A 24,700-nucleotide genomic window follows, 5' to 3' on the forward strand; every position below is an offset into this window, starting at 1 on the left:
GTAGGTGTTGTTAAAGCAAAATAAAATGATACATCAGCCTACTAAGATAGGTATTCTATTATCCCCATTTTAAGTTTGAGGAAACTGAAGAACAGAGAGGTTAAGTAACTTGCCCAAGGTCACACAGCTGTATATGATAGAGCAAATGGCACAGAAGTCTTTGCTCCTCACACTCCCCTCTGGAACCTCTGTTACTCTCATCTCTGATATCCATTCCCTTCCTCCTAATTTTTGCATCCCCAGCACCTAGGATGGAATCTGATACCCAAACCGTACTCAACAAATGTTTGTGGCTAAGCTAACTAGATGCCTGTAGCACAATTAGGGAAGTCACCATTTAGGGGAAGAAGTTCAAACAGCAGCTACCAGTGTGTGGGATGGTATGCCAGATGCTCACAGGGCTCTTACAACAGGAATGAGAAATAATAGAACAGCCACAACAACAGTAGCCACCCTTTGTTGAATTCTAATATGCACCAGGAACTACTAGTTTATCTGTTGTCTTACTGAGTCTTCATAACAATCCATTGAGGTATTCTTAAACCTCATTTTATACAGATCAAGAAACCAAAGTTCAAAGAGGTCCCCAGGGAATGAAAATATATGTAGGGAGTCTCAGAGAGCAGGGTGTCCTGGAAGGCTTCCCAGAGGAGGTGCCACCTGAACAGGGTTTTGAAGCACCAGCATCAGAATTGCAAAATTGATCCTAGACCTCCCCACATAATCTGAATCAGCAGATTAACAACAGAACTTAAAAGTGTGTGTATATGTGTATGTATCTTATTAGAGCTCAAACAGCTTTACAAGATATAACTGACATACAATAAACTATATATATTTAACGTATACAATCTGGTTAAGATTTGTATCATTACCACAATCAGGAAGGAGAGCATATCCAGTACTCCTAAAGGTTTCCTCTGTTCTTCATAATCTCTCTCTCCCACTCCCATCCTCATTGATCTGCTGTTGTTATATAGATCAGCTTGCATTTTTTAGAATTTTATAAATGGAATCATACTATATATAGGGATTTTTTTTTTTTGGTCTGGCTTCTTTCACTTAATTTAAAATTCATTTTTGAGATAGACATGTAGTTTGTATCACCAGTCTGTTCTTTTTTATTGCAGAATAGTATTCTATTGTATGGATATACTGTATTTTATCCACTTACCTGTTGATGGACAAATAGTGCTGCTGTGAACATTTGTGTACATGTCTTATGGGCATATGCTTTCATTTATTTTGGGTAAGTACCTAGGAGTAGGATGGCTGAATCATATGATAGCTGTAAACTTTTAAAGACATGTCAAATTATTTTCCAAGATAATAGTACCATTTTATATTTAAACCACAGGTATTCTCTTCAATAGCAACCAGTGATCTATCTCCCTGTGGTTTTTAATTTGCATTTCTCTGATAACTAATGATGATGAACATTTTTTTTTTTTTTTACATCTTTTTATGTTCCTAGTTGCCATTCTTACTCCTTGGATGAAGCATCTGTTTAGTTCTTGCCCATTTTTTTTAAGATTTTATTTAAAATCTTATTCATGAGAGACACAGGGAGAGAGGCAGAGACACAGGCAAAGGGAGAAGCAGGCTCCATGCAGGGAGCCTGATGTGGGATTCGATCCCGGGAGTCCAGGATCACACCCTGAGCTGAAGGCAGACGTTCAACCTCTGAGCCACCCAGGGATCCCGCTCTTGTCCATTTTTAAATTGGGTTCTTTATTTCCCTATTACTGAGTTTTGAGAGTTCTTTATATATTCTGATAGAAGTCTCTGTCATACATATGAATTGCAAATATTATTCCCCAGTCTGTTGCTTATCTTTCTGTTCTCCTAATAAAGTCTTTTGATGAAAAGTTTTTAACTTAAGTCCAATTTATCAAATTTGCTCTTGTGAATTGTTTTTTGATGACATTATCTAAGAAATCTTTGCCCAATCCAAGATCATGAAGATTTTTCTCCTTGTAAAAAAATTATAGTTTTAGGTTTTACATACATTAGAGTTAACTTTTGCACATAGTAAGAGGTATGGATCCAAATTTTGGCACTTTGGTTCTTTTCTTTTCTTTCCTTTTTCTTTTTCTTTTTCTTTTTCTTTTTTTCTTTTTCTTGTTTTCTTTTTCTTTTTTTCTTTTTCTTTTTCTTCTTTCCTTTCTTTTCTTTTCTTTTTTTTTTTGGCATCTGGGTATCCAATTGTTCCAACCCTTCCCAAAATGTTATCTTTTCTCCACCACATTGCCTTTCCATTTTTGTAAAACATCAGTTCATATATACATGGACTCTTTATTCTGTTCATCTATTTGTCTCCCTGCCAATATTCTGTTTTTTTATTACTATATCTTTTGTCACTATATTTTATTATTTTATGTCTTCCAATCAAGTAGTGTAAGTCCTCTAAATTTTGTTCTTCTGTCTTAAAATTGTTTTGGCTACTCTAGACTCTGTACATTTTTGCATGAATATTAGAATCAAAATATCAATTTCTACCAAAAATGCCTATTGGGAATTTGATTGGGATCTTGTTGCATCTAAAGATCAGTATGGGGTGAACTGACATTTTAACAGTGTTGATCATTACAACTTCATTTTTTAAGATTTTCATTAATTTCCCTTAGCAATATCTTATAGTTTTAAGGTACTGATCTCTCACAACTTTCCTCAGATTTATCTCCAAGTATTTTATATCTTTTGATACTATAGTAAGTGGTAATTTTTAAATTTTTGTTTGTTGCTAGTATGTAAAATATATTGGATTTTTATAAAATGATCTTGTGTCCTACAACTTTGTAAAACTTATTTATTCTAGTAGTTTTCTTGTAGATGCTATTAGATTTTCTATGCAGATGGTCATGTTGTGTGTGAACGAAGACCGTTTTACTTTTTACTCTCCAATCTGGGCATCTCGTGTCTTTTTTTTGCCTGATTGCATTGGCTAAGACCTCTGTTACAGTGTTGAATAGAAGTGGCAAGGATGGATTTACCTATCTCATTCTTGATCTCAGTGGGAAAGCATTCAGTCTTTCATAATTATGATGTTAGCTATTAAGATTTTGTAGATGTTGGGGCACTTGGGTGGCTCAAGTGGTTGAGCATCTGCCTTTGGCTCAGGTCGTGATCCCAGAATTCTGGGATCAAGTCCCACATCCGGCTCCCAGTGGAGAACCTGCTTCTCCCTCTTTTGTCAAATATGTTTTCTATTTAATTGAAATGCTCATGGGTTTTTTTTTTCTCTTTTAGTTTGTTAATATGGTAAATCACATTAATTGATCTTTGAATATTAAACCAATTTTGCATTTCTGGGGAAAGCCACTCTTGGTCATGATGCATTTTCCTATTAATCTATCGTTGAACTCAATCTGTGTTCATACGGATTTGTTGGACTATAGTTCTTTTTTTCATGTAATGCTTTTGTCTGCTTTGCAATTCAGGGCAATGCTGACCTCCTAGAATGAATTAGGAAATATTCCCTTCCCCTGTCCTCTACTCCTTAAAACTTTTTGGAGATATTTGTCTTGAATTGGCATTATGTCTTTCTTAAATGTTTTGTAGAATGCATCAGTGTGGGAAAGTTGTTGTTTTATGACTTACAAATTCAATTTCTCTAATAGACAAAAGGTTATTCAGGTTAACTCCTTCTCCTTGAGTAAGCTTTGGTAATTTGTGTCCTTCAAAAGACTTGTCCGATTCATTTAAGTTGTTGGATTTATTGGCATAAAGCTGTTCATAATGTTCCCTTACTATCCTATTATCTGGGGGCTTTATAATGATCCCACTTCTTTTTTCTTTTTTTAAGATTGGTTGGTAGATTTATGAGACAGAGACAGACAGACAATACAGGCAGGGAGGAGAGGCAGAGGGAGAGAAAGAAGCAGACTCCCTGCTGAGCAGGGAGCCCCATGCCTATGCAGGTCTCCATCCCAGAACTCTGGCAGGGATCGTGACCTGAGCTTAAGTCAGATGCTTAACCAACTGAGCCACCCAGGCATCCAATGATGCCACTTCTATTATCCCTAATATTGAAACTGTGTCTTCTTTCTTTTATCCCTGGTCAGTCTAAAGACTTACCATTCTTATTGATCATCTTTAAAAAAAAAAAAAAACAGCTTTTGGTTTCATTGATTTTTTTTTTTTTCCCTACTGTTTTCCATATACTATTTCATTGATTTTTCACCTCGACCTTTACTATCTCTTTTCTTCAGTTTACTTGGATTTCATTTGTTGAAATCTAGTTTCTTCAGGTGAGTGTTGAGGTCACTGATTTGAGACTTTTCTTCTAGTAGCCATGTAGTGCTATCAATTTCCCCATATGTACTGCTTTAGCAGGATCCCACAAATCTGATGTTGTATTTTCATTTCATTCTGTTCTAAACATCTAATCATTTTTCATTCTTTCTTTGATCCATGAGTTCCTTAGAAATGAAGTGTGTTCCCATATATTTAAGGATTTTACAGAGATCCTTCTGTTACTGATCTAAAATTTAATTCCAGTGTGATCTGGAAAAAACTTTCTATGAGGTACATTGTTCGAAATTTTTGAAACTCATTTTTTGGCCCCCAATATAATCTATCTTGGTAAATGTGCCATGTGCATATAAGACTGCATATTTTGCTGGCATTAGGAGTATTCAATAAATGCCAGTTGGGAGAAGTTGCTTGATAGTATTGTCCAAGTCTTCCATATTCTCATTGGTTTTCGGTCAACATGTTCTATCAATTTTTGAGAGATGGTTACTGAAATCCCTAATGATAATTGTGGATTTTTCTAGTTTTTTTAGTTGTATGAGTTTTGCTTCATGTATTTTCAAGCTTTATTATCAGGCACATAACATTTAGGATACTATCATCTTGATTACTTGGCTCCTGTCCCCTTATCACATCATAAAATGACCTTTATCTCTGGTAATATTCTTTACTCTGAAATATACTCTGATATTAATATACCATTCCAGCTTTTCTTTGACTAGTGTTAGCATCATATATTTTTTTTCTATCTACTGTAATCTGTGTCTTTATAATTAAAACGTGGGGTGTTTTTATAGGCAGCATATAATTGGGATTTGCTTTTTTATGCAATCTGGCAATCTGCCATGTAATTTGGGCATTTAGACCCTGTACATATTTTTAAAGATTTATTTTTTAGAGAGAGCATGAATGGGAAAGACAAAGGAAAAGGGAGAATCTCAAGCAGACTCAGCACACAGTGTGGAGCCCCAATGTGGGGCTCTATCTCACAACCCTGAGATCAGATGTGAGCCAAAAACCAAGAGTCAGGTGCTTAACCAAGTGTGCCACCCAGGCACTTCAAGACCCTGTTCATTTAATGAGCTAGATATAGTTAGGTGTAAATCTATCATCTAGATATTTGCTTTCTAATTAACCCTGCCATTCTTTGTTCCCCCTTTCCTTTTTCCTTTGCTTCTTTTTTTTAAGATTTTATTTTTAATTATTTTTTTAAGTAAACTCTGTGCCCAATGTGGGACTCAAACTTATGATCCAGAGATCAAGAGTCACACGCTCTACCAATTGAGCCAGCCAGGCACTCCTCCTCAGTTCTTTTGATTACTTTATAATTATGAATATAAATATCACCTTTTATCACTGCTTTCTCTTTGCTTTATTTCAGTAGCTAGAGTTTATAGAATACATATTTATCAGTCTACCTTCAAGTGACATTGTGCCACTTCATGTATAGTATAAGAACCTTACAACAGTATACACCCATTTTTCCACTACCAACATTTGTGCTATTGTTGTTATATATTTTATGTTTACATATTTTATATATCCCACATCAAATTTAATTTTTTAACAGTTAAATATAATTTATAGAATTTTAAATAATAAGTATACTATATATATATATATAAATTAATTTACCATTTCTAACACTTTTTACTACTTCCTGTGCATTCAGAATTCCATCTGGTGTCCTTTTTCCCCTCTGTCTGATCAACTTCCTTTAGCATTTCTTTTTTGAGTGGGTGTATTAAAGATGAATTTCGTTCGTTTTTATGTCTGAAAAAGTCTTTCTTTTGTCTTTGTTTCAAACAATATTTTTACTGAATATAAAATTCTAGGTTGACAGGCTTTTTTATCTTTCAGTACATCAAAGGCATGGCTTCATGGTCTTCTTGCACTGTTTCTGATGAGAAATGCACTGTTATCTTCATCCTTGCTCCTCTGTACATGTCTTTTTTTTTTTTTTTTCCTCCTGCAGCTTTTTTGAAGTTCCTCTTTAATAATGCTTTTGGTCAATTACATTATCATATGCCTTGATATCCCTTTCTTCATGTTTCTTGTTCTTGAGGCTCATTGAACTTAAATCTGTAGCTTTATATTCATTATTTCTCATCAGGGAACACACTCTGCATGTTTTCAACATTTAAACTTTATTAACATTTGTTTTTCTGCCTAGTATATGGTCTATCCTGGTGTGTATTCCATGGATGCTTGAAAAATATAGGTATCCTGTAGTTGCTAGGTGTCAAAGTGTGTGATAATGTTGTTGAACTCTTTAATGTCTTAACTATTTTTGTTCTAATAATTCTACCAACTATGAAGAGAGTAAAACTATGGTTATAGATTTATCTATTTCCCCATTTAGTTCTGTCAGTTTTTACCTCATGTATTTTGAACTCTGCTATTGCACACATTCATTTATAACTGTTTTGTCTTCCTAATGAATGGACTCACTTTTCATTATGAAGTTTACATCTTTGTCTCTCAATACCTCTTGACGTTTAAACTATCTGATACTAATATAGCCACTCTAGTTTTCTTATGATTAGTGCTTCTGCATAGTGAGTCCAGCAGTGTCTAAAGAAAATAGACAGTGGTAGACAGCAGGTAATTAGCTTACTCTAACCAGTCTGAAAACTTCTGCCTTTAATTGAAATGTTTAGTTCCTTTATTCTTAATATGGCTGGCCTTTAGGATGGCCATTTTGTTATTTGTTTTCTATTTATCTTGTTTTCTTTTTCTCATTCTTCCTTTGTCTTCTTTGGAGTCAATAAAAACGTTTTTAGTATTCCATTTTACTCTGTTGGGGTTCCCCCCCCCCTTTCCAACATTTTATTTTAAAACATAGAAAAGGAAAGACCTCATTTGGTCCTTAGAAGGACCTTCCATATTGGGTGCTTTGTCTCTTGGATTTAAATAAAGTAGAGGTAAATGCATTGAAAGGATTGCATGAATAGCAATACAGTTCCCAAAATGTGAGGAGTGAGAGTCCCATCTTCACATATATCAGGACTTTACTGTGAGAAGGAAGTAGATAATCTGGACTGTTCCACAGAGGGTGACCAGTATGAGGCAGTAAGTGGATGCTAGGTCATTATGAGGAAGGAACTGGCTGTGCTGTACCCAGGAAAGAACACAGAGAGTTAAAAAGAGACATTTATAGGTTATAGCCTTCCAGCCTCAGGGGAGGAAGGGAAGTTGTCTTTGAGGGAGGCCAGGAGTCAGGAGTAGACAGATACTGCATGGAAACAAATATAGCTTCACTAAAAGGAACAACAGGAAAAGCTGCTAAAAAATGAGCAGCACTTCCTCAGGAGACAGTGAACTCCCCATCACGGACACTCATGCAAGCATTCACTCATTCAACAAATATTTATTGAGCCTTTATATGTCAGACACTGAGCTAGGCACTGTGGATAGTGCAGTGATTAAAATAGATTTCTTGTCCTCACAAGGTGGTAAAAATTAAATAATCCCACAAATAAATCTATGACTATCAGTAATGAGTCATGCAGTGCATCTGCTCTGGCAAGAATTGGAAAACAGATTTAAATGTTTTCTAACTGAGACTAAACAGCATAGGATCACAGGAAGCCCTAAATAAGTGACAGCTTCTATAATTAACATTATCATTATTACTATTCTATTATCATTTGTTCCACATTTCCTGGGTGCCCACTTTGGGCTGTGCAAGGAGGCAAAGCTGCATGAGATAGGTCTTTGTCTTTCAGGTGGAGGGGTGGCCCAGTTTACAGACTATCCAGTGCAGTGTGAGAAGTCTGTAATTAGAAACCAGGATCCCAAGGAGGCACTGGCAGCAATGAACTAGTTGGGGGGATCCTGGGGTGGAAGTGGAGCTGGAGGAAGCTTCTAGAATAAGTGGGGGTGAGCTGGATCTTTAAGTTAGGGAGGAAAGTAGGCAAAACTGCTGTGTGTTGATCTCTCCATTGCCTTTTGCAGACCTCCAAGAAACTGACAATGTGAAGTGCCCCCTCTTCTCCAACCCCCTTCCCCATCTCCCAGCCCCATGCTCATCCCCATCCCCACCCCCTACCCACTTGGAGGTGGAGGGGTAAGCTCAGCTGGGCCCCTTAGCCAATTAACACTCTTTGCATCTGAAAAGCTCAAATCAGCTCCTCAGAGGTGTTAGAGATCAGAGTAATTAAGGTCTCTTTCTCATGCAAATCTAAACCAGAAATTGAATGTTTGTCTCCTTGGAAAATTAGGGCCCTAAGTTGTATAAGGTGGTCGCGAAATTCAGCACGGGGAGGTGATGGTTCCAAGAACTAGAAGCCAATTTGTTGGGACGCTCTCCAGAAATATTTGATTCAATTAAATAAAAATGTACTCCACATGGCAGCAGAAGTGATATTCTTTAAACACAAATCAGATGTCGTCTCTCCCCTGGTTTCTGATGCACCCACAATAAAATCCAACGCCCTTACCAGTCTCAAGGCCCCTGCCTTCCTCCCAACTTCATCTCAGGTCCCTTCATAAAGTGCTTGTCACACTTTGTAATTATTTATTTACTGGTTGGCCTCCCCCACATCATTAATTAAATACATTTCTGTTACCACTCACCCTGGAGCGCAATATATAAAGTTGTCCAACCTTTGAAAAACAGCTCGATTGCAAATCAGCGCTTGTGACTTGCAATGTGCCTTAGAGCCATTGGGAATAGGGCTCATATTCCAAACTTCCCTGCCCACCCACAGTGTACCCCAGCTAGTGTCAGGTGTAGCACCGACCTCTAGTTGTATCTCTGGGTTCACTCTTCTGAAGAACAGCTATTCTCTCTTTGAGATGCCTCAGCTTCCTGAGCACTATTGACAAATAGTTAATTTTTAAGTTGGACACTCACAAACATAACATCCAAATGCAAAGAGAATTCCTCCGGCCACAGGAACAAGCAGGAACACTTTACTTAACTGAGCTATTTACTGTCTCTCCTGTCTCCCCAGTTAAAATGCCTGCTCAGGGACCCATGTCTATCTGGTCACCGCCTATCCACAGCACCTAGAACAGTGCCTGGCACTTGATAGATGTTCCAGAAATACAAATATTTTGAATAAATGGACTTTCTGATACTGCCCGTGTACAGACCTGGTGCCAGCACCACGGGTATAGAGGTAAGAAAACCCAGCTTCGGCCATGGAGGGGTTCATAGCCCAGCAGGGGCACCCATAGGACCCAGGATTCATTTGTAAACTCAGTGCTTGAGCACCGGCTACAGCGGAATCAGACCCTAAGTGAAATGATACAACATAAACAAATCCACCATTTGAATTTAGGGGGGAAAAGGAAGAAATGACGTCTTCCCATTGTGGGCAAATCCTACAGAAGAAAGGAACACAACACCTCATTTAGTTATCAAACATTGCTGGAACCAGGTGCTATTCTGGATACTAAGAATACACTGATGGGGCAGCCCCAGTGGCCCAGCAATTTGGCGCTGCCTTCCACCCGGGGCGTGATCCTGGAGATCTGGGATCGAGTCCTGCATTGGGCTCCCTGCATGGAGCCTGTTTCTCTCTCTGCCTGTGTCTCTGCCTCTCTCTCTCTCTCTCTGTCTGTCATGAATAAATAAAATCTTTTTTAAAAAATAGAATACATTGATTAAGGCTGTCCTTGTCCTCAAGCAAAGATGGGCAAAAGCAAAATAAAAAGAACCCACATCATAATACCATGTCACATGGTAACAGTGGACATATAAATTAGTCCAGACCTTTTACAGACATGAGAATGATTTACCACAGGGGAGAGGAGACCACAGTGACTTTTCTTGGAAAAGATAATGACTGAGCTGGGTTTTGACAGATGAATAGGAGTTTTCTGGGCAAAGGAGAGGAGAATGTCATTCCAGGCAGAGGGCACATCTGGTGCAGAGGCATAGAAATGTGAGCCAGCATGATGCATCTGAAGAATTGCGGGTCATTGCTGAAATGTAATGTGAAAAAGGAGAGCTGGGCCCAGATGCTGGAAGGCTTTCCCTGGACCTTATGCCTGAAGCTATAGGCCAGCAGTGCTGGAATTACACACAAGAATGATGAATCCGCTTTTGCTACATAACAAACCACCCCAAATCTCAATAGTTTAAAATCGTGTTTATGACTTACCCATCTGGGGTCAACTAGGTTTGGCTGGTTCTGGCTGGGCTTTGCTGCAGTGGTTTGGCTCTCCATGAATCTCTTTTCCTCCTAAAACCACGGGACCAATGTGGGTGTGCCTTGATCATGGCAATGGCAGAGGCACAGGGTACAAAGGGAGGCACACAACATGTCTGGAGGCCAGGCCTCAGAAATGGTGTGTTTCTACCTCCTTCTCGCCAAAAGAAGTTACATGGCCTGGTCCATACTCAAAGGCATGCACCTGCAAAGTCATACAACACAGTACATAAGTAGAAGGAGGACTGGAGAACTGGGCCCATCAATGCACTCTAACACAGGTAATGTGATCAGATCTCTGTGTTAGGTCTCTTGGCCGCAATGTGGAGGCTGGATTAAAGGGGATAGGCAGTTTCAGAGATTCAGGCATGAACTAAACAAATGCCCCAGGACCCCACAATTTGTTCTTTCCTCTATTCCACGTACTGGGATTTAGCCAGATCAGGCAAAGGGGGGCTTATCTCTAGTCTTTTGTTCGATTCTAAGAGCTCAGCCTGAGCACTTTGGTGCTTACAGCAGTGAATAAGGATCCTTTGAAATAAGCAGATAAAGGCTAATATTCAATAAACTAGTGAACAAGGGTTTTCTTTAACTCTCTTGGAAAAGACATCTCTGAGACAAAAACAGAGCTGAGCTGCAATATTGGATAAGCCCCACTGATCACAAGAAAACCTAACATAGGTAATTGACTATTGGCAAACGCAACAGAACCAAATAAAGCAAGTAATTAACAATTATTGTGCTGGGCGGTAATGGAACTACAAATCTAGGCTGCCTAGGAGTTTGTCCCAGGCATTGATAAGAATAGAGTGTTTGTTAGTGGGTGAGTAACCCAGGTGTGAAATTCATTTTATTAGACTACATCTAAAAACAGGCTTGAATCAGTGGAAAAGAACAGAATTCATCCCCACTTGCTCATTGGGGCACATGGGTAATAAACTCAAGGCTCTGGTTTTTGCTTAAAAAGGTGGAATTATGGTAGATTGTTTGCAAACATGGCCCCATTATTTCTCTTCTGGTATCTATGCTGTTTTGTGGTTGTTGATTTTGCATCTCTTCCCAAGAGATGGGGTCTATTTCCCCACCTCCAGACACTGTGACTAGCTCTGACCAATAGACTGTGGCAGAAGTGACATTATCCTACTTCCAGGTCTAAGCCTCAAGAGGCCTTGTACCATCACTGCTCTCTTGGGACCCTTGGCCCCACCATGTGAACAAGTCCAGGCAAGGCTGTACTGGAGGATGAGGCAGTGAGTCAGTCCAGTTGTCCCAGCAAAGGCCCCAAGCATGTGAGACAGTTCAGCCAAAATCAGCAAAGAATGATTGAGGATACCTAGAATGGCTGGAGTGACCTTCAGTCTCGGCATCTAGAACCATCTGGGCCCTTCAAGATCACCTAGGCCAGGGTTGACTAATATACAACACATAGGCCCCCACCTCCCGACTGGTGCCCAGGGCAGACATTGCTAACCTATTACCATATACTCTTTGAGCCCAGAAACAACTTCTGAATCCTTCTGGACGCACCACTGTAGGCAATCTCTACCCATCAGCTGCTCATTCCTGATGATTTCCATTACTCTCATTTCACAAAGGAGAAAATGGAGGCACAGGGTGAATAAGGGACTTATCCACGGAGAGCCTTTCCCTATGCTGCATGGCCTCCACCTGGTTGTAAAGAACAAACACTTGTAAGTCTCAACTATAATTCAGGGAATCACTCCAATATGTGGGAGGGGCTCCTATAAACAACGTCATTTTTTTCTGCTTCCAGCTCAAGGTGTTACTTGGGCAGGTTTTAAACAGCAAGTTTTTATTATCATAATAAAAGAACACAAACAGTAGATTGTGCCTACTGCACTTAATAAAACCCTAAGAAGAAATATCAGGAAGGGAGACAGAACATAAAGACTCCTAACTCGGGGAAACGAACTAGGGGTGGTGGAAGGGGAGGAGGGCGGGTGTTGGAGGGGAATGGGTGACGGGCACTGAGGTGGACACTTGACGGGATGAGCACTGGGTGTTTTTCTGTATGTTGGTAAATTAAACACCAATAAAAAAAAAAAGTAAAAAAAAATAAATAAATAAAACCCTAAGAAATTCATTCATTCACCCACGGGCCAGGCATTATGCTGGGCATTTAGTTTATGAGGACACAATGGACACCCCAGATACCCAGGGAGCTAAAATCCTCAACTCTGACATTCTGCTTAGTTGGGGGAAGGTGCAACTGGTTCACAAGGAGGCTCAGTTCACCTCCTGCATCCCAGGGCTGGGAGGGATCCAGAGATCCCATACATACCACCCCTCATGCCATCTTTCATGCAGTCCTCTCTAGAGCCGTCTGATGGGCTCCCATTCACATACTTCTAGTGATGGAGAGATCATTACCTCTCACGGCTCCATAATTCCATCTTCAGATGGTTCTCCCTGCTACAAATTCCTCCTTTTGCCAAAAGGAAATGAAACTCTCTGAGACTCCCTGCCCTTGGACTGTGGGGAACTAACTTTCTGGGGACCTATGGAAAATAGGAGGAGAGATGTCCCGGAAAAGATAGACAAGGAAAGGGGAGAAGGAAGACACTAAAACTGTCCTTCCCAATTTACAGTGTGGCAAGACCACTTCATATCCTTGCTCATAATTCTTACTCATATCGGTGGAACATTGTCTTACCCATTGTGCCCTGGTATATGCTGAATCCTTGTAAACCTAACTCCTTCAGAAGACCCCAAATGCATTTTCTATGGTATCCTGTGTAAGAGAGCTGGTTGCTATGGTAACAATTGGATATAAATTTCCCAGAACCCCCAACTAAACTATTAATCAGAAAGATGAGGAAAGGGCCAGGGAAGTAAATAAATCAGTTAAGAAATCGGCTCCTACCAGGAAGCCAGGGCCACCACACCCCTGCTGAGGTGATAACTCATCCCTCCCTTTGATCCTTTGATGGGGAAGGAGGGGGTAGCTGGAGCCCAAGCAGGGGGCAGGGGAAGCACTACCTCATTCCTCCTTCCAACTATTTGTCCCTCATCCTTGCAAAGTCAGAGAGGCTTGACAGTGGAATCCAGTGCAAGTATCTTGTCCATGGAGAGTGAGGAGAAGGGCCCTGAAGCAGAAACATCAAAGGTACAATGTTGGACCCTGAAAATAGTGTTCTGACCAGCTTGAAAGAAGTGTTCTACTGAAGTGTGGTGATAAGGTTGGAAATAGAGTCAGATGGGTAACAGAAGGATTAGAGTGATGGCCACATTTTAATAAGCAGTTTATAGGATTTGGTTCGGTTTTTTTCAAGGACTTTCTCTTTCTTTAATGTTTATATTTGGCTGTCTTAATAAGGATTGGCATGGGAAGGCTTACTAAGCTTCCTTGAAGTGAAGTAGACCCACCTGTGAACTGGTAGGTCCCACTTCAAAGCTCTGAATGCTGGGGATGGAGGTGGGTGCTTGCTCTGACTATAGGAAACAAGGGAAGAAAGTTAATTTCTGGGAAGGGAAGAAACAGAGAATGCTTTCTTGGCGCACACAGAATCCTGCAAAGGGAATGTCTGTGTGACCAAAAAGGTTTCTCAGGCCTCAGACCTGGGATTGATAGACTCCACTTTGGACTGCACTGTGTCCCCTGCTGACCAGGCCCAGTGGTGGTCCCAGCTTTGGCTGAGGCTGGCAGGGCTAAGGCGCATTAGCAAGGGAGAGCGACTAAGGAAGACCAGCCTTGGCTTTGCTGCAAACTCACCCTGAGATCTTGAGCAAAGCTCTTCGTGTGTCTGGACTTCAGTTCTCCAAACTCTATAAGGAAAAGTTTGGGCCAGCTAAGGTCAAAGTCACCATGTAACTAGCAGTAACAGGACTCTTTCTCCCCTACCGCTTGCTTCTCCTTAAGGGGAAAAGTGGACTTCATCAAGGATGTCATTCTTGGGAAAGAGAATCGGAGGCGAGGAAGAGGACTCCCACCTCAAAAGCCACCCTGGAAGAGATCTCACCAGAGAAAACAGAGGGATGTCTCCAAGACTCCAACAGCGGGGCCTCTGGTGCCTCTTTGGTGCTCTCTCACTTTACATTTAAGACTCTCAAGCGAGAAAAGAGGAAGGGAAAGGGATGAGAGGATGGAAGGGGGTTTTCCACCCCTAAGGCAGAGATTGAATTAAAACCTCAAAGAGAAAATTGAACAGCACCCCATCTCTCCCCCCCATGTAGCAAGTCTTCACCCCAGGAAAAGCATTGGCTCCGCAAAGCCATTTTGCCCACTGCCTCCTGTAAGCATCCTCAAAACACTGTTTTGGGCTTGTCATAGTGGGGAGACCTTGAAGGGATCACTAAGACCCAGAGAGGGGAATGACAAAGCCAAGACCTCCCAGCAGGAGGCTGGAGAAGCAGGACTCACAGACAGGTCTCCTGTGCCCAGACCATGCAGTTTCTGCTGCCCTTTCCCAGTATCCTTACGTTGTCTTCCTTGGGCTCTTGCTATAATGAATGCACGTTCTGTAGCGAAAGTGGCAGAGAGAGATCCTGCAGGGATTGGTAATTTTTCACGATGGGTGGCATTGAGGCTTCCCTGTTCCCTGGAGGAGGGAAATGAAGGGTTGATTAAGTGCTCGAAACATCCCTGCCTGTGGACCATTTAATAAGTGCCTCGTCCATCTCTCCGGCATTAAAACCGACATTTGGTTTGCTAATCCAATTTGGCAAGCTCTCCCAGGCTGTGGGAGCTGGCTGCTGGGCGCCATTTTGTTTGATGTGCTATAGGGATCAATGCAAGCTCCCACGCTCGCTCTCGCTGCCGCTTGATTAATTACAAGCGAGACCTTTCGCTTTACATTAATGTGCCAGTACGGACAGAGCAACCCTCAGTGGCTCCAGCAGCTCTGAGAATCTGGTGATGACCCAGCCAGTCACCTGATTCTCTCAGCCTAATTCCCAGATCTAAATAAATGAGCAGAAAGGAGTGGGGTCTGCAAAATCTCCCTGAACTCCGATCTATGCTATGCTGTCCACTTAGCAGGAGGAAATCTATAAGTAGAGGCCACTGAAGAACATTCAGCAGCCCACATAAAAATTAACAATGAGGTATGTTGTCATTTTGTTAGGCGACATCCGTTATTTGAGTGCAGAATGAGTGTTCGGTGCATCTATTTCTCTCAGCAGACAAGAGTTCTGTAAGTTAGCAGGGTTTCCTTTGCCTTGCCACCAAGAAGCTCAAAGCTAAATACTGTTCCATGGTTCTATATGCAGGCATTTTCCTGCACGCTCAGGGTGGTTTCTTACTTCATTTTTAACTATTATATCATGTGTGTTCCTTTTCTTAAAAAATAACTATGGGGGATCCCTGGGTGGCGCAGCGGTTTAGCACCTGCCTTTGGCCCAGGGCGCGATCCTGGAGACCCGGAATCGAATCCCACATTGGGCTCCCAGTGCATGGGGCCTGCTTCTCCCTCTGCCTATGTCTCTGCCTCTCTCTCTCTCTCTCTCTCTCTCTCTCTCTCTGACTATCATAAATAAATAAAAAAATAATAACTATGAATTACTCATTTTGCCCTGCAAACTTGCTTACATTGTTGGAAATTTTCCTTCTTTCTTTCTTATCGGAGAATTCTCTTGGGAAAGGAAGATGTAGTAGATATTTATTTTTGCCTCCACAGTATTCATTCTTCAACAGGCACAACCCATGGGCCTCCGCTCTCAGTCCAGATTGTCTGGACAGACTTTTACTACCTGGCCCGGAGATGTGCGTTGCACTCCTTGGGCCACGGTGATTGGGTTGGAGTGCCCTGCAGGGTGAATATCAGACCTTCTGTTGGGAATGCTGAACAAAGATTCTTTTCCCTTTCTGCTGAATTTGAATGTGTAAGGATGTAGGCCCAAGCACTGCAAAAAATCATCTTGTGAACCTCTGTAGGGGGAAAGCTTGTCTGAAAATGAGTCAACCTTGAGGAGGAAGAAATGAGAGGCAAAGAAAGAAAGACATGCGGGCAGCCCCAGTGGCTCAGTGGTTTAGGGTCGCCTTCAGCCCAGAGTGTGACCCTGGAGACCCGTAATCGAGTCCCACATCAGGCTCCCTGTATGGAGCCTCCTTCTCCCTCTGCCTGTGTCTCTGCCTCTCTCTCTTCTCTGTGTTTCTCATGAATAAATAAATAAAATCTTTAAAAAAAAAAAAAGAAAGAAGGAAAAAGAAAGAAAGAAAGAAAGAAAGAAAGAAAGAAAGAAAGAAAGAAAGACATGCATCCTGACAACATTATTTGAGCCCTATATCCAGCTACAGGAGCCAATGCATTCACTTTGGGTGGGTTTCCAGTGGCTTGTAGCCAAAAGAATCCTGACAGTTTCTGGGACGGTTTCTGTTCATCGCACCTATGCCTCCAAGTCACCCTCCCTCCAGCCCCCCTCTTGAGACACCACAGATGCTTCCTCTGACCAGTCTGGTATCCTCCCCAGGGGTTGTAATAGTGGCACTAGAGACCTCTTTAGCACCCTAATACATGAGAAATCAGGTTTTGTTGACAACCTCCCAAGCTCTCATTTCTAAGCACCTGTCAGTACAGACCGAAGGACAGTCCTGTTCTCTGCACTCTTAGGGTTTCCCTTATCCCCTCTCTTCTCATATTATCATCCTTCCTTTGGCCATCTGTCTGGTGATGGCTTCCAAGTCTATTTCCAGCCAGGCTGCTCTGGAGCTCCCTGGAGCCCAGGCACCTTAGCCTCCACATTTCCTACCTCTGTGAGGGAGGGCACCTCCCTGAGTCATTGTAGCTTCAAGATTTAGAATATCTCTTGCTCACTTACCCTGTGCCTCCATTCAATTGGTCACCAAGTCCAGGCAGACATTTGCCTGATGTGCAGGGTATCCACTTCTACCTCCAGTTCCTACTGTTTCTGCTTCAATTCAGGTCAAACACAGGTCTTCACACTACTAATCTCCCCTCCTCCAACTTACTCCCCATACTTCCATCTGAAACTCCTTCTAAAATACTGCCCTCACTTGCAGCTTCCTTTCTCAAAATTCAAGGACTCTCCATCACCAAATCCTCACCTGCACAATCTGGCCCCACACTGAAGATACTCCAGCAAAGAGTACATCTTTCTCCACAAATGCCTCACACTTCTCTTCCACCACATCTTTGCTCACATATTCTATCTCCCTCAGTCTCTACCAATTGAACTCCTAACTCATCTGTCAAAGCCCAGATCCCATTCTCCCTTCTGCTAGGAAAACTTATACCTACTGCCACCTTAAGAGTGAAATCAATGATACTGTACATAGAAAACCCAAAAGACTCCACCCAAAGATTGCTAGAACTCATACAGCAATTCGGCAGTGTGGAAGGATATAAAATCAATGCCCAGAAATCAGTGGCATTTCTATACACTAACAATGAGACTGAAGAAAGAGAAATTAAGGAGTCAATCCATTTACAATTGCACCCAAAAGCATAAGATACCTAGGAATAAACTTAACCAAAGAGGTAAAGGATCTATACCCTAAAAACTACAGAACACTTCTGAAAGAAATTGAGGAAGACACAAAGAGATGGGAAAAATATTCCATGCTATGGATTGGAAGAATTAACACTGTGAAAATGTCAATGCTACCCAGGGCAATTTACACATTCAATGCAATCCCTATCAAAATACCATGGACTTTCTTCAGCGAGTTGGAACAAATCATCTTAAGATTTGTGTGGAATCAGAAAAGACCATGAATAGCCAGGGGAATATTGAAAAAGAAAACCAGAGCCGGGGGCATCACAATGCCGGATTTCAGGTTTTCCTACTACAAAGCTGTGATCATCAAGACAGTGTGGTACTGGCACAAAAACAGACACATAGATCAATGGAACAGAATAGGGAATCCAGAAATGGGCCCTCAACTCTATGATCAACTAATATTTGACAAAGCAGGAAAGACTATCCACTGGAAAAAGGACAGTCTCTTCAATAAATGGTGCTGGGAAAATTGGACATCCACATGCAGAAGAATGAAACTAGACCATTCTCTTACACCATACACAAAGATAAACTCAAAATGGATGAAAGATCTAAATGTGAGACAAGAATCCATCAAAATCCTAGAGGAGAACACAGGCAACACCCTTTTTGAACTTGGCCACAGTAACTTCTTGCAAGATACATCCATGAAGGCAAGGGAAACAGAAGCAAAAATGAACTATTGGGACTTAATCAAGATAAAAAGCTTCTGCACAGCAAAGGATACAGTCAACAAAACTAAAAGACAACCTACAAAATGGGAGATATTTGCAAATGGAATATCAGATAAAGGGCTAATATCCAAGATCTATAAAGAACTTTTTAAAAAAGATTTTTATTTATTTATTCATGAGAGACACACAGAGAGAGAGAGAGAGGCAGAGACACCGGCAGAGAGAGAAGCAGGCTCCACGCAGGGAGCCTGATGTGGGACTCGACCCCACGTCTCCAGGATCACACCCTAGGCCGAAGGCAGATGCTCAACTGCTGAGCCACCCAGGCGTCCCTATAAAGAACTTAAACTCAACAGCAAAGAAACAAACAATCCAATCATGAAATGGGCAAAAGACATGAACAGAAATTTCACAAAGAAGACAAATACACATGGCCAACAAGCACATGAGAAAATGCTCCACATCACTTGCCATCAGGGAAATACAGATCAAAACCACAATGAGATACCACCTCACACCAGTGAGAATGGTGAAAATTAGTAAGACAGGGAACAACAAATGTTGGAGAGGATGTGGAGAAGGGGAACCCTCCTGCACTGTTGGTGGGAATGTGAACTGGTGCAGTCATTCTGGAAAACTGTGTGGAGGTTCCTCAGAGTTAAAAATAGAGCTGCCCTACGACCCAGCAATTGCACTGCTGGGGATTTACCCCAATGATACATATGCAATGAAACGGCAGAACACTTGCACCCCAGTGTTTCTAGCAGCAATGTCCACAATAGCCAAACTGTGGAAGGAGCCTCGGTGTCCATCGAAAGATGAATGGATAAAGAAGATGTGGTCTATGTATATGATGGAATATTACTCAGACATTAGACACGACGAATACCCACCATTTGCTTCAACGTTGATGGAACTGGAGGGTATTATGCTGAGTGAAATTAGGTCAATCGGAGAAGGACAAACATTATACGGTCTCGTTCATTTGGGGAATATAAAAGATACTGAAAGGGAATAAAGGGGAAAGGAGAGAAAATGAGTGGGAAATATCAGAGAGGGAGACAGAACATAAGAGACTCCTAACTCTGGGAAACGAACAAGAGGTGGTGGAAAGGAAGGTGGGTGGGGGACTGGGGTGACTCGGTGATGGGCACTGAGGGGGGCACTTGATGGGATGAGCACTGGATGTTATGCTATGTGTTGGCAAATCGAACTCCAATAAAAAAATAATTTAAAAAAAAGAGTGAAATCATACTTTTGGCTGTTGACTCAGAGTAGGGGAAGTTCCTATTGTCTTCGCTTGTCTCAAATTTGGGTTCATCTGACACCAGCCACCTCCACCATGCAGCCTGAGTTCAACCCCAATGAGATCAAAGTCATATACCTGAGGTGCACTTGTACCATGTCTGCCTTGGCCCTGAAGATCAGCCCCCTGGGCCTGTCTCAAAAAAAAGTTGGTAATGACATCACCAAAGCAACCGGTGATTGGAACGGTCTGAGGGTTACAGTGAAACTGAACGTTCAGAACAGACAGGCCCAGGTTGCAGTGGTATCTTCTGCCTCTGCCCTAATCATCACAACCCTCAAGGAACCACGAGGAGACAGAAAGAAGCAGAAAAACATTAGATTAGGCACAGTGGAAATGTCACCTTTGATGAGACTGTCAACACTGCCTGACAGATGCAGCACTAATCTTTAGTCAGACAACTTACTGGAACCATTAAAGAGATCCTGGGGACTACCCAGTCTGTGGGCTGCAATGTTGATGCCCACCACCCTCACGACATCATAGATGACATCAGTAGTGGTACAGTAGAATGCCCCACTAATTAAAAACTACAAAGAGGGTAGCCCGGGTGGCTCAGCGGTTTAGCGCCGCCTTCAGCCCAGGGTGTGATCCTGGAGACCCGGGAACGAGTCCCACGTCAGGCTCCCTACATGGAGTCTGCTTCTCCCTCTGCCTGTGTGTCTCTGCCTCTCTCTCTCTCTCTCTCTGTCTCTGTGTGTGTGTGTGTGTCTCATGAATAAATAAATAAAATCTTTTAAAAATAAAAACTACGAAGAAAATATTTCAATAAAGGATCATTTTACAACACGCCCCCCAAAATAAACTGCCATAGACAGATATGTACCCAGCCTATATTTAGAAAAATTATCTTATAAAATCACACAGGCCTACCCCTGACAATAGAAGAACCCAGGACAAATAAAAGAGGAGTCCTGTAGGTCACAGCACCTGCTCCTTTTCTTTTCACCCTCCCATATCCCTGACTCCATCATGTACTGTACGAGTATGTACACAAGTGTGGACTTTAAGCCCTCCCGCCCAAGGTCTGCATCACCCCAACAGCTCCTGTGCCACCCCCAGTTACCTTTTGACCATCTCTTGAGGCCAGAAGTTCAACAGTCTTGCAGAAGAGGCGAGTAAGGTTCTAGAAGCAGACTTAGTCCATTTGGGTGGGAGATCCCAAGGTGGAGAACACCAGAGGGAGGTCTAGAAGGGGCCTGGTTCTGGCGGGTCCTCAGCCCTGTGGAGAGGAGGCAGCTGAAGGAGGCTGAAGCTATGGCCTCTGCAGTAAAGTTTCTCACACTTGAGTGTGCACATGAATCAGGAGATTCTGCATTTATATGAGCTCCTAGGGGAAATAGAAGCTCCTGGGCCATAGACCGCAGTAGGAGTCACAAGGGGCTACAGCATGAGGTTCAGGTCCAAGTGTAGATAGAAGCTACATTAGCTGTATGGAGTCTTCTTTGCCACTGAGTGAAGTACAACAGGAGCTTCAGTTCTCCAGACTGAGGGGAATACTTTTGCAGAAAGGACAGCTCGGTCTCACCTCACTAGCTCCAGGGTTCTCCTAACAGCCCAGAGAGGCAGTGACTAGGCAGGTTGGAAGATTCAGGCCTTTGTCTGCCTACTGCTGTGAGGAACCCACCAGACCCCTCAGAGCAGGTACTGGAAGGAAATCAAGTCATTTCCTGGATACATATGACTGCCAGTGAACACCAGCCTCGCCATCAAAATTGCACAGCTAAGAACAACCCCAGGTAGCATCTCAGGGATATTGGAGGTGGGAAGACACTGGGCTCCCCCCAGGGTCTTCCCTTCCCCTGCACTCTCTCATGCTCTAATTTCACATTCTTGCTAATTACTTGACTCTCTTCTCCTCTCAGCATTGCTGACAAAGTTGGGCCCCCCTCTAGCCGTTTAGGCCCCAGCCAAAATGTAGCGTGAAGGCTGGTAAGTAGGGAGGAGGGGTAGGGAAGGGTGGCACCTCCTGCCTTCTCGGTTGTTCCTGGAGTCTTATAAGCCACTTGAGCTTATATATGTCTGTTCTTGCCAGGAGTCACTGAGCATTGGGACCTGAAGTATCTCGTACAACTGTCTCACTTAACAATGACTAAATTGAGGTCCAGAGAGGTGGAGAGGTGTGGTGATTAGCCTGAAGTCCTACAGCAAATTGGTATGGAGCCATGGCTAAATACAGGTCTCCCCACTCCCAGTACAATTCTGCCCCCTGCCCCATGGACTCTTGTGATTACACTGGCCCAACTAGATGATTTAGGTCAGCTGACTAGCAACTGATCTGCAACCTTAATTCTCCTCTGCCTTGTAGCATAACATATTCACAGGTTCTGGGAATTAGGGAGGTCATCATTCTGCCTATCACAGCCCTTGACCATGTGGCAACTTGGAGAATCTGAGAAAAACTAGGGCTTCACCTGAATCAAAATACGCAGGCTAAAAAAATTTGGCATGTAATCTCAGGGAATTTATGGGCACCCAAGTATGAACCCTGGTTATGACTCTTGGCTCAAAGGGATAACGTGGGTCCCCACCTATGACATTTATCACAGGCATATTAGTGTGTGCACCCACAGGCACAAGTGCATACATGTGCACATGTATGTACTCGTACACATATGTGCCTATATCTACATGTGTGTGCTGTGTGTGCACATGCACACAAACTTACATGGACGCACACATATACATATATACATACCACACCATATTCCTATGGAATTAGCAAGACTTTGGCTTCTCTTTGTGTGAGATGCAGCCTGGAAGGCAGAGAAGAGCAGTCTGCCCCTGCATTGCCTCTCCAACAAGATCATTTCACCTCCACTCCAGGTCCCTGGTGTCTGGCCACTCTGTGCTTATCACTGACCTTCATCAATGACCTCTGGTAGATCTGGCCCAGGAGAATGAGTACCAAACCCTGGCTGGCATGAGCCCTGTGGCTTATGTTTCGGCAGCACGTTCAGCTTGCAAAGCTGCTTCCCTGAGGCTTCTCCTTGGAGTAATGTTAATTTTTTGACTGTTGTCCTTTCAGGGTCCCTGATTCTTATACCTGTGCATTCAGATCTTGAGATAAAGTTGATAGAGGCTAATCACAAGGAAGACAGGAGGATTGACTGTACCTAGACACCCACACATGTACATGCACACTCACTCTTGGGCATGACTATCAATAGATGTTTACACACGCGCATGTGTATGCACGCGCGCACACACACACAATCTATTTCCAATAAGGCTGTCTGTCTAGACATCCAGGAAATCCACCCCCTGAACACATGTGTGTCTCCAGAATGGCAAGTCCCCAAAAAGAGAAAGCCATAAGGGGAAAGGATGGCCTGGCCTCTTCCTTGGTATGACAAATATGCATAGCTACTCCCTAGACAACCTCCCATTCATTCCCAATCTTTCACCCCACAGTTCCAGGGCTCCTTTGAGCCTAATCTCTTCCCCCAGTGTTCTCACCTCATCCTAAATTCCAGCGCTCAGGTTCAGCTGTCAGTCACCATTTACTCTGCTTGAGTTCTGCTTGTTGGGGTAGCGGATGCTCCAAGTTCCAAGGGTAAAAGGAAGTGGAGTAAGGTCACTGTGGTCTAAGGTCAGGTGAAATAGCTAAAACGCTGTCATACTTCTGAGCCCACAAAAGGTGATTTCTTCCTAGTGTATCTCCAGTAACTGATTATGTAAAAAAAAGTATCTCTCCTTCCTAGTCTTGAGTCATGCTCTCCCAAATCCCCTTCTCTCTATTACATTAACGTTGAAAGGCACAAGGTTCTAGAGTGGAGAAGGACCCAACTGAGCACCTCCCCCCCTCAGCTGGATCTTTGTGGTTTGTCCAGATGGGGCTCTCACCTTCCCAGAGAAGACATTGCTTGTTGATCTATCCAGATGCAGCAAACTCTTCCAGCAGCTCTTCAGAGGACAATGATCAATAACCAATTGGCAACAAGGCCCTTCCAGGCCTGGGTGAAGGGGGAGCAGGGAGACAGGTGGCAACTGCCCACCCCCAGCACTGCTCATGCCAGTAAGCTCTGTGACAACCACTGGACCCACAGATGATGACATGCTTTTGGGAGCAATGAGGAGCCACTTGGGATTTCCCACTTTGGGCTTCTTTGTTTAGGGCAGGTCAACGCTGACTGGGAGTAGCTTGGAGAGAGATGAAGACTTTTAGCTCAAGATGGAAGCACTGAAAAGAGGACCTCTATTTGGAGGAAGTGAAAAGAGGTTGGAGAGAAGTTCAAGGCCACAGAGAAAGAGTAGAGAGAAAAGGGCACTGTGAGAGTCTACTCATAGCCAAACCCATAGTCTTTCCCCTCCTTCCTGGTTTTCCGGAGTTAACAATGTGCCCAGGCTCCATCGCAGCCACAGGTGTCCACAGCATACAGTCATGGCTAACGAGATGTAAAAATAAGTCATCTGGGTGGGGTTTCAGAGAAAGCCTTGTGCGCAATGTCTGTTCTCAGACCCTGCCGGCTCCTGGCCTTGTATCTCTCTCTCTCTCTCTCTCTCTCTCTCTCTCTCTCTCTCTCTCCCTCATACACACACTTTTTTAAAAAAGATTTTATTTATTTATTTATTCAGAGAGAGAGAGAGAGAGAGAGGCAGAGACACAGGCAGAGGGAGGAGAAGCAGGCATCATACAGAGAGCCTGTCATGGGACTCATCCAGGGTCTCCAGGATCATGCCCTGGGCTGCAGGCAGCGCTAAACCGCCCCGCCACCAGGGCTGCCCCCACACACACACTTAATAAACACAAAGATGGTCCCTATCTTTTGGGATTAAGTGTGCAACACTGATACACTGATGCACTGCAATCTAAACCCTAAACA

General features: G+C 42.7%; 1 pseudogene; it reads left to right on the forward strand.

The window, feature by feature from the left end:
• Window positions 1–19,868: 19,868 nt before the first annotated feature.
• Window positions 19,869–20,401, forward strand: LOC121494232 (annotated as a pseudogene).
• The last annotated feature ends 4,299 nt before the right edge of the window (window positions 20,402–24,700 follow it).

Source organism: Vulpes lagopus, chromosome 7 (assembly GCF_018345385.1).
Source record: "Vulpes lagopus strain Blue_001 chromosome 7, ASM1834538v1, whole genome shotgun sequence".
Taxonomy (NCBI): domain Eukaryota; kingdom Metazoa; phylum Chordata; class Mammalia; order Carnivora; family Canidae; genus Vulpes; species Vulpes lagopus.